General features: G+C 42.1%; 1 non-coding gene across 1 annotated transcript; it reads left to right on the forward strand.

Moving 5' to 3' along the window:
• Positions 1 to 14417: 14417 nt before the first annotated feature.
• LOC115030559 (U12 minor spliceosomal RNA) lies at positions 14418 to 14568 on the forward strand. The gene has a single exon (XR_003836132.1). It is a non-coding gene; the product is annotated as a U12 minor spliceosomal RNA (small nuclear RNA).
• The last annotated feature ends 255 nt before the right edge of the window (positions 14569 to 14823 follow it).

Here is a 14823-nt window from a genome sequence, read left to right on the forward strand (position 1 = left end):
CTTCTGTTGAACACGTATTCCAAGTTTCAGAATGATGGTATGAATACGCATTCTTACAGCTAATGCTGCTCCTTTTCCCAAACCCCATTAGAAGAACATTAAAGGGTTCTGTTGTGCTTCACACTGCTTTCTTCTTAAAACATTAACCCACAAGGATGCTGAGAACAGAGAAGAAAACTTCGAGAACAGGGAGCAGGGAGTGGGAACCTGAATTCTTTAGATCCACCAGGCAGTTCTTCAGTTCACCGACTTCACACTAACAACAGCAACCCAGGAGTTCCCAGCTTCACACAGGAGTTCTGCAAGCAAGCAAACAAACAAATAAATAGAAGTTGTTTTTGAGGGGCAGTGAGATGTGTTTGCTGTCAAGGATTATGTCCTGAGCTTGACTCTCCATTACTCACATGATGGAAAGATAAAAATGACTTACATGGTAGATTTTTAAACTCAAACCTATTTAATGTGGGGGCCAGTAAGGTTGCCAAGCACAAGTGCCCTGAGTTTGAGTTCCAGGACCCAACTGGTAGAAGGAAAAAAAACAGCTCTGTAAATTGTCTTCTTCTAACTTCCACATGTATAACTGTGGAAGAAATAAAGTAATAAAAAATGAACAACAAATATACATGAACTGGTTTGGACAGTGGAAAGCGGCTGGACACATGGAGGCTGGACCTATGTGGGCAGGAGAAAGGGAAAGAACCAGTCAGAATCCTGCACCTTTGGGAATGAGTTGGTCAATAAGTAAGACTGTTTGTAAGATGATTAAGAACAATAGAGTCTTACACACACACAAAACAGTGATTCATGTAGGATTCCATTCATATAAACTATAGAAAACATGAAGTAATCTATGGGGACAAAAACAGATCTGGGTTTGTTTGGAATGAAGGGGAAAAGGGGACAGACTACAGAGAGGCTTAAGAGGAACTGGTATGTCCTCAGCAGTGGAGACAATTTGATAGGCATATATCAAAACACACAAACAAAATAATTTAGCTAGGAGCAGTTTGTCACCTGTCACTTTTACTTGACAAAGCTGTCATTGAAGAGCTGTTAAAGCAGAGACTCGGGGCTAGTCAAGGTGCTAAGAACAAATGACCATTGAGCACATAGCGTCTTGTCAATCACTCCATGACCCACAAAACATTAGGGAAGAGGACTGAAGGAACATAAGAGCCAGAGGCTGGGGATAAGGATCCTGAGATGCTGTCTTTGGACAGGACAAGGTGCCGTTCTTGTGATTCCATAGCAGCTCTGATTTCTTGCATATGATCTGTATGTAGACTGAGCCTATAAGCATTCAGCCACAGATATGGCAGGGGCTCATGAGGCCCAGCCCTTCGAAGGAGAGCTATTGACTATCCAGAACTGTGAGGAAGAGGAAGTCATTGTCTTCAGTGATGTGGCCACTGGTGAGTAACTCATGCCTCCTGCCATTGTTCCACACCCATGCCCACACAGGCAGCCCTGGTTAACTCCAGTGGATCACAAACCAAAACCATGTAAGACATGAAAGTGTGGTGGGAGTGTGGGGGAGGAGGGGCTTGTGAGATTGGGGGAGCATAAGAGACAATGGGGGGGGGTGGGTAATGTGTATGATCAGAACCTATTAGACATGGATATGAAAATGCCAAAGAATAAGTTAATACAAGAAAGCTATAGTTTAAAATGCTGACATGGTGTGGAGGTAAGGGCTGCAGAAATAGCTTGAGTAGGTAAGAATGATTGCTGTGAAGGTAACTGGACCTGAGTTCAAATCCCCAGTAGCCATATAAAAAGCTAAGCATGGAAAAATATGGCCTACCGCTGGGAGTCAGAGACAAGTAGGTCCTAGGAACTCTCTGGTCAACCAGCCTAGTTGAAACAGAAAGCTTTAGGTTCTGTGAGAGACCTATGCAAAAAATAATGGAGGAAGGTACCTGATGCCTCCCCTGAACTTCATAAGCATATGTGTGGGGATATACACACGTGCACACATACATGCACACATACATATACACATAAAATGCAGGCTGCCAATTGGTTCTGTGATTTTAGAAAACAGGATAATAATAATTTAACATATAGTAGAAAAATAAAAATGAAATAATCAGGAAAAAATGGATGATTAGGTTCCCAGAATAGCTCTTAGCAAACTACCAGGAATCTTATTCTGTAAAATCTGGAAAATGAAGTGGCTTTGTACTGGAGGATGCCAGGTAAGAAAAAAAGAGAGTCTTGAAAACAAGACAGTTCCTGAAGGCAGAAAGTCTTCTGTGAAGAATCCTGGCTTCCCCCATACCTAATTCAGGCTAGTCTCTGTCCCCATAAGCCCATATATTTGATTTGTGGTTCCCAGTTAGTGGAACTGTTTGAAAGGATTAAGAGATGTGGCAGTAGTTGAGTAGGTGTGTCCCTAGAGTCAGGCTTTGAGGTTCTGAAAGACTTGCATCATTTCCAGTGTCTCCTTCTCTCTGCCTTGCGCTTATGGATTGATATGAGCTCTCAGTGACTGCTCCAGCTCCATGCCTGCCTGCTGCCATGCTCCCTGCATGATGGTCAGGAACTCACTCTCTGAAACTGTAAGCCCCGAATAAACTCTTGCCTCTATGAGTTTTCTTGGTCATAGTGTCTTATCACAGAAATAGAAAAGTAACTAAGACAGAAGGCCTTTCTCCTCTAGGCAGGAAAGCAAAAGAGGCTATGCTCAGAATCAAGCCAAAACTATTATTAAGACCCCTCCACCCAATCGCCCTGATGAGATACAAACCAGTGATCTCCGCAGCCTATAAGCCTCACCATTTACTCAGATGTTCCAATCCACACAAGAAACACCCATTCTAAAAACGTAAGATTATTAAAAAAAACCTGCAGATTTCTCACGAGAAGGACAACAAATAAACCAGCACATAATGGCAGAGAGAGAGGAACAAAAGATCATTGGAAGAGAAAAAATGAAAAACAAACAAAAGCTGATGTGCATCAGACACAACGGAGGTATCACACTTTTGTAGTTCTCGATGATCAGAGGGCTGAGGCAGGAAGGACATTTGAGTTTCGGGAGATGAAGACTAAGCCTTTGCAACCACAGAAAGACCCTATCTCCATCTTTTAAGTTTAGAAATATTATGAATATATACTAAGTAGGTAAGTATCTCCGTATGTAATGCAATACATTATGCTAAAAAGACAGTGAAACTGTGGAACAATAATAAAATACTATGATGTCCAGCAGGTGGGATATTTAAGCAATAAAATATATTAAAATGTCAGAGAAATGAGAGTATAGAAGAGCTGAGAGATGGTGGTTAACCACCTAGAAAGTAAAGAAAAGGATAAAGACTTGAAAACTAGACTAGATAAGAGGATTAGAGATAGGGCTGGAGTGTTTGGCTCAGTCGGTAAAGTACTTGCCTTGCAAGCACAAGGACCTGGGTTTAATCCCTAGAGTTCACATAAAAATGCCAGGCAAGTTGGCCCATGTTTGTGATTCCAGCACGGAAGAGGAGAGAGGATTCCTGGGACTCACTAGTCAGCTAGACTAATTGATAATAACAAAGCTAATAAATAAATATAATAACAAAGCTAATAAATAATTAACCTTGTCTCAAAGGAGGTAGAGAGCATTCCTGAGGATGACACCCAAAGTTGTTCTCTGCACTACATATGTACACACTCACACACACATGCACACACTCACACACATGCACACACTCACACACATGCACACACTCACACACATGCACACACTCACACACACATGTATACACACATGCACACACTTACACACGTGCACACACACACATATGAGCATACATACTCACAATGCATGCATAATTTTTAAGGTAAGAAAAAACCAATAAGAAATAATCAGTAGTTTTTAAAACTTAAAGAACACAGGTTTTCAAATTCAATAGCCTATTAAATACCTCACAGAATGAATGAAAATGTACCTACATCATAAAATTCCAGAATACTGAGAATAAGAAGACAATAGTCACATGACATTGCAGACAGAAAGAATAGTCAGATAAAAAGAACTAGACATTTGAATGGAGTCCAACTTCCTCATAGCGGTATTGGAAGCTAGAATAAAATGGAGCAATGCTTGCCAAGTCTGGAAGCAGAACCAACTTCAACCTAGAATTCTATACCCAGATGTACTATCAAGCAAATGTCAGAATGAAGAAATTGCCACCCAGGAAAATTCCTAAAGAGATTTCTACTATTCACACACCTTCTCCCAAGTGGGAAACAAAATCCAAGACAGGAGAGAAGAGAGGGGAATTGATGCTATAGCGAGGAAAAGAAAAAGCTGGGAACAGCACCAAATGACCACAGTCCAAACTGATGCAGACTGCAGAGCTCTAGGGATGCCCCTGTGAGGTAGAAACAAGCTGCCTAACATATCTGAATCTACAGGCAGATTTAAATAAGTACTGGCAAGTTTGCAATACAATTAATGGTACTCCTGAAGGAATCCTCTGTGAAAATAATCAAGCTTAAATTTTAGGATCTTTTATTTCCATGTATTTGGTTAGAAGATCCTTTATAATTATATCTCTCTCCTCTCTGTCTCTGTCTCTGTCTCTCTCTCTGTTTCTCTCTATCTCTCTGTGTCTCTCTTCCTCACTGCCTCTTTGTCTATCTAACTCTCTGTCTCTGTCTTTCTCTCCCTTTGTGTATGTCTGTGTGCACGTCCGTGCGTGTGCATGTGTGTGCGTGTGCGTGTGTGTTACTGGAAATTGAACTAGAGCCCTACTTATGTTAGACAAGCATGCTGCCAAGGAGCTACAGCCTCAGCTTGTTCATTTGCTGAGACAGGATGTCACTAGGCTGTCCAGGCACCCCTTGAATAAGCAAACCTACTGCCTCAGCCTCCAGAGTAGCTGGATTACAGGCTTACGACAACAGGCCCAGCATGTATTTCTTCTCTTAACCAGGCCTTGCCAACAGAAATTATACACCACCCTACTGATACATAGGAAACTAAGAAAATGAGAAAGAGAAGACAGTTTCTAAGGAAAGACAGAATGAGTAAGTGGCCAGAAAGAGTGCTTAATAGACTAAGTATATCTGGACTGAGTATATTTGTGTATCGTAATAACAGCACCAATTCTTGATCTAGAAAATTTAAAGTGTAACCACATTATGAAGATTAGCAGATGAGAAAGGTGCATGTTTACACCAGTTGGAGACTGGAGCAGAACAAACAACTTAAGTTTCTCTGGGCAGAGACACACTCTTGCCTTATTTCCTTCCCCTCCCTCCTCTGGCTCTTCCCTTCTCCTCCAACCTTAGAAATGGAAAGTCTTCAGATTGTGGGGTTTACATGTGCAGGTGACCAACTGCTCCACCCGACTTCCTTCTGCATAAGAGGTGGGAATTCCCACTGAAGCCTGTCACTGACCAAAGATCCAATACGCCCAGGCACATCCTGTGACCTGAAGGGGTACTATGGCACGGACAGGCATCTGGGAAACCTGCCCTGGCATGACTTGCATGCTGGGTGTGCACAACTGGTGAAGGAGGGGCCCCTAAACAAACAGCTTTATTGAGTAGTCATCTCTGTTCTGCTGCAGACATACACAAAGAGAAAAAGAAAGACAGAGACAGATAGAGAGACAAAGAGACAGAAACAGAGAGAGAGAGAGAGACAGACAGACAGAGAAACAGAGAAAAACACAGAGGGAGTCAGAGAGGAGAGAGATGTAATTATAAAGGATTTTCTAACCAAATACATGGGAATAAAAGATCCTAAAATTTAAGCTTCCTACACCATAGGAAATCACAGAGAAAGGTGTGTAAAGAAGGGATTTGACCAAAGACTATAAGCGAACATGTGTATGAGTTCCGGGAATACAAGGCTGCAAAGGCCTAGCTCTCCCTCCTGAATGATACAGAGGACACTGAGGGAACACCACAGGTCCTCAGGTTTATAAGACAGTCATGGTGTGTAGATGAGGACAGTCAGGGAGACTGGAGTCATTGTTATCAATGAGTATCCTTGATTACCACAAACATAGGAGACCCAGGAGTGAGCACTTGTTTGTTTATCCTTAGATATGTTCTCTTAGCAGCTTTATTTGCAATAATTAACATAAAACATGCAAATTTAGAGACCACAAAGTTGGCTCAATTGTGTAAAAAGCACCTGTTGACAAATCTGAAGGCCTGAGTTTGACCCCCTGGCCTCATGTGATAGAAGGCATGCGTGGGTGCAAGCGCACAGCTACGCACATGTGCACACACACACACACTCATGCACATGCTCTCTCTCTCTCTCTCTCTCTCTCTCTCTCTCTCTCACACACACACACACACACACACACACACACACACACAACTTTATTTTAAGTCCTTGATCATAAAAAAACAGCGTTGCCAGGCAGTGGTGGCGCACGCCTTTAATCCCAGCACTTGGGAGGCAGAGGCAGGCAGATTTCTAAGTTTGAAGCCAGCCTGGTCTACAGAGTGAGTTCCAGGACAGCCAGGGCTACACAGAGAAACCCTGTCTTGAAAAAACAAAAACAAAAACAAACAAAAAAAATAGCATAAAATATATCATCAAGTCTTTTTTAAAACCTACAAATTTAAAATGCACAGTTCACTAAATTGATAGACAGACGTACAGTGAAACTAAGTGACAGGACCAAGATGCTGAGCACATCCCTTATCCTCCTGCCCCATGGTGGACCCCATCTCTGCTCTATCCTCACTCCCTTTACTAAGTATCGGAGCCTGCTATCCCCATGGACTTGTTCATACTTTCTAGAGTTTGGTATAAGTGGAGCACATAGTATGCACTCTCTTCCTGCCTGCCATCTTGCACCATCAATCTGAGGCACATACTGTCCCACATGGTCATTCCTTATGTTTTGATTTGGTTTTGGTTTTGGTTTGATTTTGATTTTGGTTTTCAAGGGGGTTTTTTTGTGTGTAGCCTTGGCTGTCCAGAAATAGCTCTGTAGACCAGGCTGGTCTTGAACTCATAGATATTGGCTAACCTCTGCCTCTTGAGTGCTGGGATTAAAGGCATGTGCCGTAATTCATTCCTTTTTGTTGTTGAATAGTAGTTCTGCATTATATGGCTTAGCCATTGTTATCCAGGCACTTGTTAAAGACTTAGAGTTATTTCCATTTTTAGCAATGATGAAACATATTGCTATGAACATCCCTTTTAAAATGTTTACATAAAGATATACTTTCCTATCTCTCAGGTAAATAAAGACTTAGGGATGGAAGGGTGAAGGAGCTTCATGTTAGATATATGTTAGCTTTTTAAAAACCTATGACTTGCATCCCAACCAAAGGCATATAAAATCTCAATCTTTTTAACTTTCAGTCCACTGAAAACTCTGTGATTCTAGATTCCTAGAGCCTTGAATTACATTTATATCCTCTTTAGCATTCAAAACTTTGTCAAGCTTAGAGGAAACACTCAGAGGGCTGGGCTCTGTCCCAGGAAGTGGAATTTGTTACAGTTCCACCAGGCTAACCTGTGCACAGCCAACACAGAGCAAGGTGTGATTCAGAGGCAAAGCAAAAGATTGATTCAGGTGGAGTGCACCTCCAGTTTTAGCTCTCATCTTGTAAAATATTACCTAACTGTCCATGGCCAACTCACCTACCTTCCCAGGGGCTCGGTTTCCTGTCCAGATACTGGAAACTATGGGATTGTTAATTGGCCAAGTATGTACATTAGAGATATTTCTACAAGAACAGCAAGTTTCAAAGTACTTTAAGGTTACATGAGATAGACAGGTTAAATATTAATAAATCTTTTTTATTTTCACCAAGAAATGCACATTTTATATTATTGTTATATTATATTATATTATGCACAATTATATTATTGTTTACAACTATCCTACAAAGAAGATGAAGCTAACCCTATTCCAGATGACAGAAACTCTCTTCTGTCCTCTTCTAAAAGTTCTTCTTCCTAGAATGAGAAATGAGACAACTAGTTTCCATTAGGGCCACACATGTGAGTTCTGCCCCAACCAAAACTTCTTTGGGAAGGGGTGGTTAAATAGCTGGATTTTTTTTTTTTTGAGACAGGAGCAGGGTCTTGCTACAGAGCACAGGCTAGCCTCAAAGCTAGACACTCTCCTGCCTCAGCCTTTCAGGTGCTGTAATTTCAGGCTCACACCATGATACCCAATATGCATTATAGTTTTGCAATAATCTCACTTATCCTTGAATCAATGCATAACGATAATTATACATCCAGGTCTTGCTTCAAGAGATAACTTGGTTAAGAATATCAAGAAAGAACAGTATAGCACAATGTGAAAGTCAACTCTGTTCCATGAAAGTGTGACTGAAACCCAATACTTGACAAGAGGAGAGACCACCCCCACACCATCCCATTTCATAAGGGCCTTGGCAAACTGAACCTGGCCTAAGGAGAGCATCAATTCCATGAGGATCAACCCGAAAGGTTCTGGGAGGGCCAGTTAGAAGAGACTCTGGGAGGTATAAAGAAACACCATAGGATTCTAAGGACTCCCTAGAGGTACCAAGCCTTCTGTCCATCTGTAAGGAAACACCTAAGATAAATAGATGGGAGTTAAGGACCCACAGATATTGATTGTACCAGAAGGAAGAGCATCCTTGTGTCAGAGCTGTACAGTTTCTCAGTGGGCTGTAAGGTGTTTCCCAGCCTTTTGGGCAACCCCATGTTCACAGGAATAGAATAAAGATGACTTACTCTTCAGAGGAGGTTGAACTAGAGAAACCACTCCAAATTTCCAAAAAGAACCAACCATCGGAGCTTCCCTAGTTTAATTTCTATTGGTGTGATAAAATAACCTGACAAGAGGCACCTTGGAAGAAAGGGTTTATTTGGCTTAAGAAAATTCAGGTTTACAGTCCCTCATTGCAGATAAGTCAAGTTAGGGACTTCAACCCACTGGTCACATTGCCCACAGTTAAGAACAGAGAGAAATCAATGCACACATGTTCACTTACTTGCTTGCTTGTGCCCAGTTCCATCTTTCTACTCTTACAAGATTCAGAATCCCCTGGCTAGGGAATGGTGCCACCCCCAGTGGAATGGGTCTTCCCACATCAATTAACTTAATTAAGACAGTCACCCCCAGGCCAGACTGATGGAGACAGTCCCTCACCTCTCTTCCCAGGTGATCCTCGGTTGTGTCTGGTTGACAACTAATACTAACTACCAAATGTACATACTAGCAATTTTCTTAAGTCTTTATTTAAAAAAATTGAATGTAGATTGAGTAGTACCAAATTTTATAGACGAAATATAGGAGCAAGATCTTTTCTCAAAACACCAGCCAGCCAGTCAGCTAATCAAGGACAATAACAATCTTTTTTAGTTTTGGTGATGAACTCCTATGTGAGGCTCTATGGTTCCTGTGTCTGTAGGGTTTTTAGCATTTGAACTTTCAATTGTGAACAATGAGGAGTTCTAGGGATAAAGCAAAGATATAAATGTAACATGAGAGATTCTGAGAGTGACAAACATGACATGAGCACCAGAAGTGACTCATCCTCCAGGAGCATGGTGAGGAAAGAGTGGGTGAAGGAAATCGGTGATCAGACTGATGGTGGAGGCCAGGGGATGGAAGGAATGAACGGGCAGAAGGAAGTGGGGACTGACTCGAGGTCGCCTCGGGGTGCAGGAGAGTAGAAGGGGATTCTGTGATGACTGGAGTCTGGACTAGAAAAATGGAGAAGTCTAGAAGAAACGGATAGTCTCTGGGCAATTTGAGTCACTGTGTAGGGTAAGCTTCATGAATACAGAAGCATTACCCAGATTGCCCCACCATCTAGTTCTGCTTTGCTTTCAGCCCGTGGGAATTTCTAGAGAACTGAACTAGCGGGTCTTGCAGTATGGAAAGAAAGAATTCGAAGAAACAAAATAGAAAGAGGGGAAGTGACATTCACATCCCTCTAAGGAGGGAAATAGAAACTTCTGACTCCCTGGTCCCTGATTTCCTCAAAGGCTGTCTAAGAGACAGCAGGCTACGTTTCAATGCCAAACTTATAGAATTTCAAGTCATGCCTAAATCCCAAATAAATGAAAGACTTAAACATAAAACACTAAATTATAAACCATCAAGAGCTATCAAAGGCCAATTTTTACGTAACTCTGGGGATGAATTCTTTCTGATCAATTTCTAAAAGTAGAATCCAGAGTTGAGAGGTCTTTCCACCAAGGATTTTGGTACCCTACGGCGAGCTGCCTGCCCCCTGTGCCTCCCTCCAGCTCTGTCCTTATACCACATTGCTTCTTACTCCCACCGCTTCTTCTCTGGCTAGCTCTGAGTGTTTCTAACACACATGATCTTCCAGATTCAGGGTGCTGCATGGGCTGTTCATGTTAGCTGGGATGTGACTTTCCCTATGTCTCTTCCTTCCCTACCTAGACATTATGCTGATTTTTTAGGGTGGGAGTTCAGAGGATCATAGTCTCCGCACACATATCTTCATAGTACCCTAGGCTTTCCCATCCTTAAAGATCACCTGCTGTAGACTAAAAAGGGTTTTTGCCAACTCACCCAAAATTCATGTGTTGGTCCAAATCCCAAATGTACTGATGTTGGGAGATGAGGCACTGGGTAGAAATGATCTCTGTTGAGGGCACTACCTGGTAACCTTATAAAGGAAATCTCCTAGAGAGTTCCTTTGCCCCTTCCATCACATGAGGCTTCAAGAAAAGTGTGATCTATGAACCAAAAAATGGATTCTCACCAGAACTAGCCAGCAGCACCTTTCTCTGAGAAAATAGACTTTCTGTGGTTTATAAGCCATCAAGTTCATGGTGCTTTGCTATAGCATGCTAACAGACTAGGACAACACCATATTTATGGCAAGAAGGTGGGACTTCTCTGCTGGCAGAGACACTCATGAGGTTAAAAACCTTGTTTGTCTTACACTTAACCCTTGGCTCTCACTATGTTCCCAAGTCAAAGACCCTATCTTCTATGAATGAGTGTGTGCATCAGTGAATGGATGCAGAGATAACTTTTAGCAATTACCTCAGCCTGTTCTGTATACTGTAAACAAGTAGACTCCTTTTGTAGCCCGATGATATTGATTGTGATGGGTTTTTGTCTGGCCACATTTGACATTCCTTACTTTCAGAACACCATGCTTTCCATCCTGTTTCAGGGAGAGACCTGGACAATGAGTAAAGAAGTCTGAGTTCCATGGGTAGAAGAAAAATAGATTCCAAGGAAAGAATAAACTGAACCAGGGAGTGAGGCTGGCAAAATGCGACATCTATCATGGAAGGAAAGCAACCAACGCTAACTTGAACATTCACAAACACCTAACTTGAACATTCACAAACACCATCTAATGTGATGCTTCCAAAACCCCAGGAGGAATTACTAGAGCAGTTTTGCAAGTGAAGCAACCCAAGCTCTGAAGAATGAGCTACTTACCCATTACCTCACAGGAGAAGACACAAATGCATGCATTATGCCTTTGCTCATCCTGTTTCCTCAGCCTGGAATAGCCATTCTCCGCTATGCAAATCTAAGTTCCCAAGCTAATGGCAGCTTAAGGTAGCCTCCCAGTAGGCTTCCCTGAGCTCCCTCCTATTTCCTGTACTCCCCACCCTCCCATACCTAACTTCTGTCTTTGTTCCAGTCCACCTATTCTTACACTCCTTCATCTTCCATTGTTCCTAGGTCTTAAAAAAAAACTTAAAAACAGTGGGATTCTTTGCTGATGCTCTCCCCACAGCTTCCCTCCAGTACTTCATTGTTTTCTGAGCCATGAAGCAAGCCAGCTACCAAGCTGACTCATGCAGCTTTGCACAGCGCTCCTGAAAAACACCTGCCCTGGGCTCACACTGCTCCACACCGGAGTCCAAGCTCTGTGGCTCCCCTTTTAAAAGAGCCACAGTACTTTTGAGCAACTAACTCTGTGTAGGATGAAAGCAAAAAGAAGAAAGTTAGATATTCTTCTTCCCTTGGATATTTGTTTTCTTATCAAAACACTTTAAAACTTGCCCAGATTCTCAGTCTCAGAAACATACATTTCTTTTCCTTAAGGGTTAGAAAGGGGCCCTGATGGTCTTTCATCTACACCAGACTTTCTTGAAAGCAAGACTAAGGAATCAATCATCCTTTCACAGTCATGGTAGAAAAGTCAACTCCTTCTAATGTGTCAGTAAGCAGACATATGCTAGGAAAGGATTTATTTCTGTTTAGTTTAGGAGCCAAAATATCGAGTTTGACATTGAAATCATGAAGGAAAAAACCAGGGAGGGTGTGGCACTCATCTGTGACTCCGCTATAGGTGAGACAACAAACGATTTATAAGAGAAAGGTAAGGAGTGGGTCTAGAAATGATACCATGTGACCAGACACATGGTTCTGGAGCACAGGGAGCCATAGCAAAACAGGATCATGTTCAGGATCCTCATGCAGACTGTGATGAACAGCCAGAGCTAGACAATTCCAGGTAGCTATCCAGTCCAATCGCCCACCTCATAAATAAGAGGAGCTCTGAGAAGTGTGATGATTGTTTAAGACTGGACAGTGGCCAAGATCAAATTCAGATGAAGATCTATCTGTCTGGCCACACTGTATGCCACACCTGTTGATCCCAACCTGCATAGTAGCTGCTTCGGTTGGAAACCCATCATCTTCAATCAATAGTTCACATTAAAAAGCAGGAAGGAGCTGATTGTGTTGGTGCACACTGGTAGGATTTGCTGAGGGAGGTAGAACCAGGAAGATCACAAGTTTGAGGCCAGCCTGGCTACACATCTTGCAGGGCAGTGATGGCACACCCCTTTAATCCCAGCACTAGAGAGGCAAAGGCAGGCAAATCTCTCAGTTTGAGGCCAGCCTGGTCTACAAAACAAGCCTTGACAGTCAAGGCTACACAGAGAGGAACTGCCTTGAACAAACAAACCAAAGAAGAAGAAAGAAGCAGAGGAGGAGGAAGAAGAAGAAGATGATGGAGAACTGAAGGAGAACCACACAGTGGACATAGGACTGTTGGTGTGCATTAAAATTCAGCTTCCCATCGTGTTAGATTCTTGTATATCTTTTTATTTAAAATACCTTGAGTTCTGGAGAAATGGTTCTATGGTTAAAGTACTTGTAACTCAAACATAAAAATGGGAGTTTGAACCCCCAGAATATGGTAGCACATATCCTTAATCTCTGCTTTGGACTGCAAGATGAGAGAAACCACTGGAAGCTCATGGGCAAGTCAGCCTGAAGAACACGGTGACAGAACAAGAAAAGAGACCCCATCTCAAGCTGGGTGAGAGGAGAGGACTGACACCTGCTGTTTCCCTTTGGTCTTTTACAGTTCTGCAGCATTCACACATATATGCATACATATGCACATGTGCATGTGAACACAAACACACACACACACACACAGGAATACACTATACACACATAAAAACATTTAAATACTTTGAAAAACTATAAAGTACTACATACATGTTAGGTATTAGTATGACATATTAACTCAACATTACTAACTTTATTATCATCCATTTTGCTCTCATAGCCAACTTATCTTTATCTGAAATCCAAATCTCCCCCTCCCTGCCCCCGTGAGCATCTAATTAGGGTGTTCGCTTGTTTTACTGGAAATTTCTTCTCCCAGAGGGCAGAGAGTGTTATGAGTAGAATGCTGATGAAGACACAGACAGAATTGATTGTGTTAGAGAGGAATTTTGAGAGAATGTATGTCATTCTGGTCTGTGGTAAAGAAGGGAAGGAGATTCACACATAGCCTTAGTCAGAATAGGTCTGGTTTTACCACAGAAATGAACTGAAATCTCGGTGATTTGCCAAAACTTAAGATGCATTTCCCGTGGCCACCAAGGCTAAGGCAGGTACTCTAGCCTCATGCCTTTACCACGACAGCATCTGGGTCACGTGACCTCTGAGGTTATGCATCAAGGGAAGTTGAGTGTGATGAACTAGCTGGCCCTGGTTGCATCAACAGAATTCAATCAACTTCCTGTTCACAGGCTGTTGGCCAGAGCACGCCATGTGTCCTCAGTTTAACTGCAAAGGAGGCCAGGAAGACAGACATCCATCAGGCAATCCCACACATGAGCAGATGGATGGTTGTGCACAGCTAGCTACCTACCACACAATGATTCCAGGAAAGCAGACATCAAAAGATTTCAGAGTATTCCAATTATCTCAACAAGAATTTGCATAGGTCTTAAGGACAGAAAGGCTAATAGAAATTACTTTAAAAAATAAATAGTTGCAGTAATTAGCTCTAGTTATTAAATTTCTCATGGGCTTTATTTTAGTTTTTTATGTATTTATCCAATACAGCAATATTTAATAATAAACATTTTAAGCATACTAATTTCTTTAACTGAGAAACAAGTTCAAACAAGAGGTAACCATGACTCTAATGAGAAAAAGACTCAAAAGGAAAGAAATTCTCTTTTAAGAAATGCATTTTTGATGCCTTAAACTTATGAGTAAGGAAAACAACGATTCAGGGTGACGCCCAAGTCCTCACTGCTTATGTGAGACGAATTTTTGAGTGGGTACAGGTTGCAATCTGAGGCGACCCGCCTACTTTGCGGGATGCCTGGGTAATGCGATCTGCCCGACACACACACACACCCCCAAAAAAAAGAAATGCACTTTTGACCAGAAGATCACAATTACCCCAGAAGAAGAAAAGTAAGAAAGGGAGACAGAGACAGAGACAGGTCCAGACACCAGGGTTGCCACAAAGGAAGCCCGCTGACGACTTCATTTCGGAAGGGCATCCAGGAAAGAAGGCAAGGAAGAGGCAAAGACTCCATTACTCAGCATCTCAAGAGGTGAAAGAAAGGGAATTCAGAAACAGAAAGCATCCATA

Source organism: Mus caroli, unplaced genomic scaffold (genome assembly GCF_978045245.1).
Source record: "Mus caroli unplaced genomic scaffold, Mus_caroli_1 scaffold_2, whole genome shotgun sequence".
NCBI lineage: Eukaryota > Metazoa > Chordata > Mammalia > Rodentia > Muridae > Mus > Mus caroli.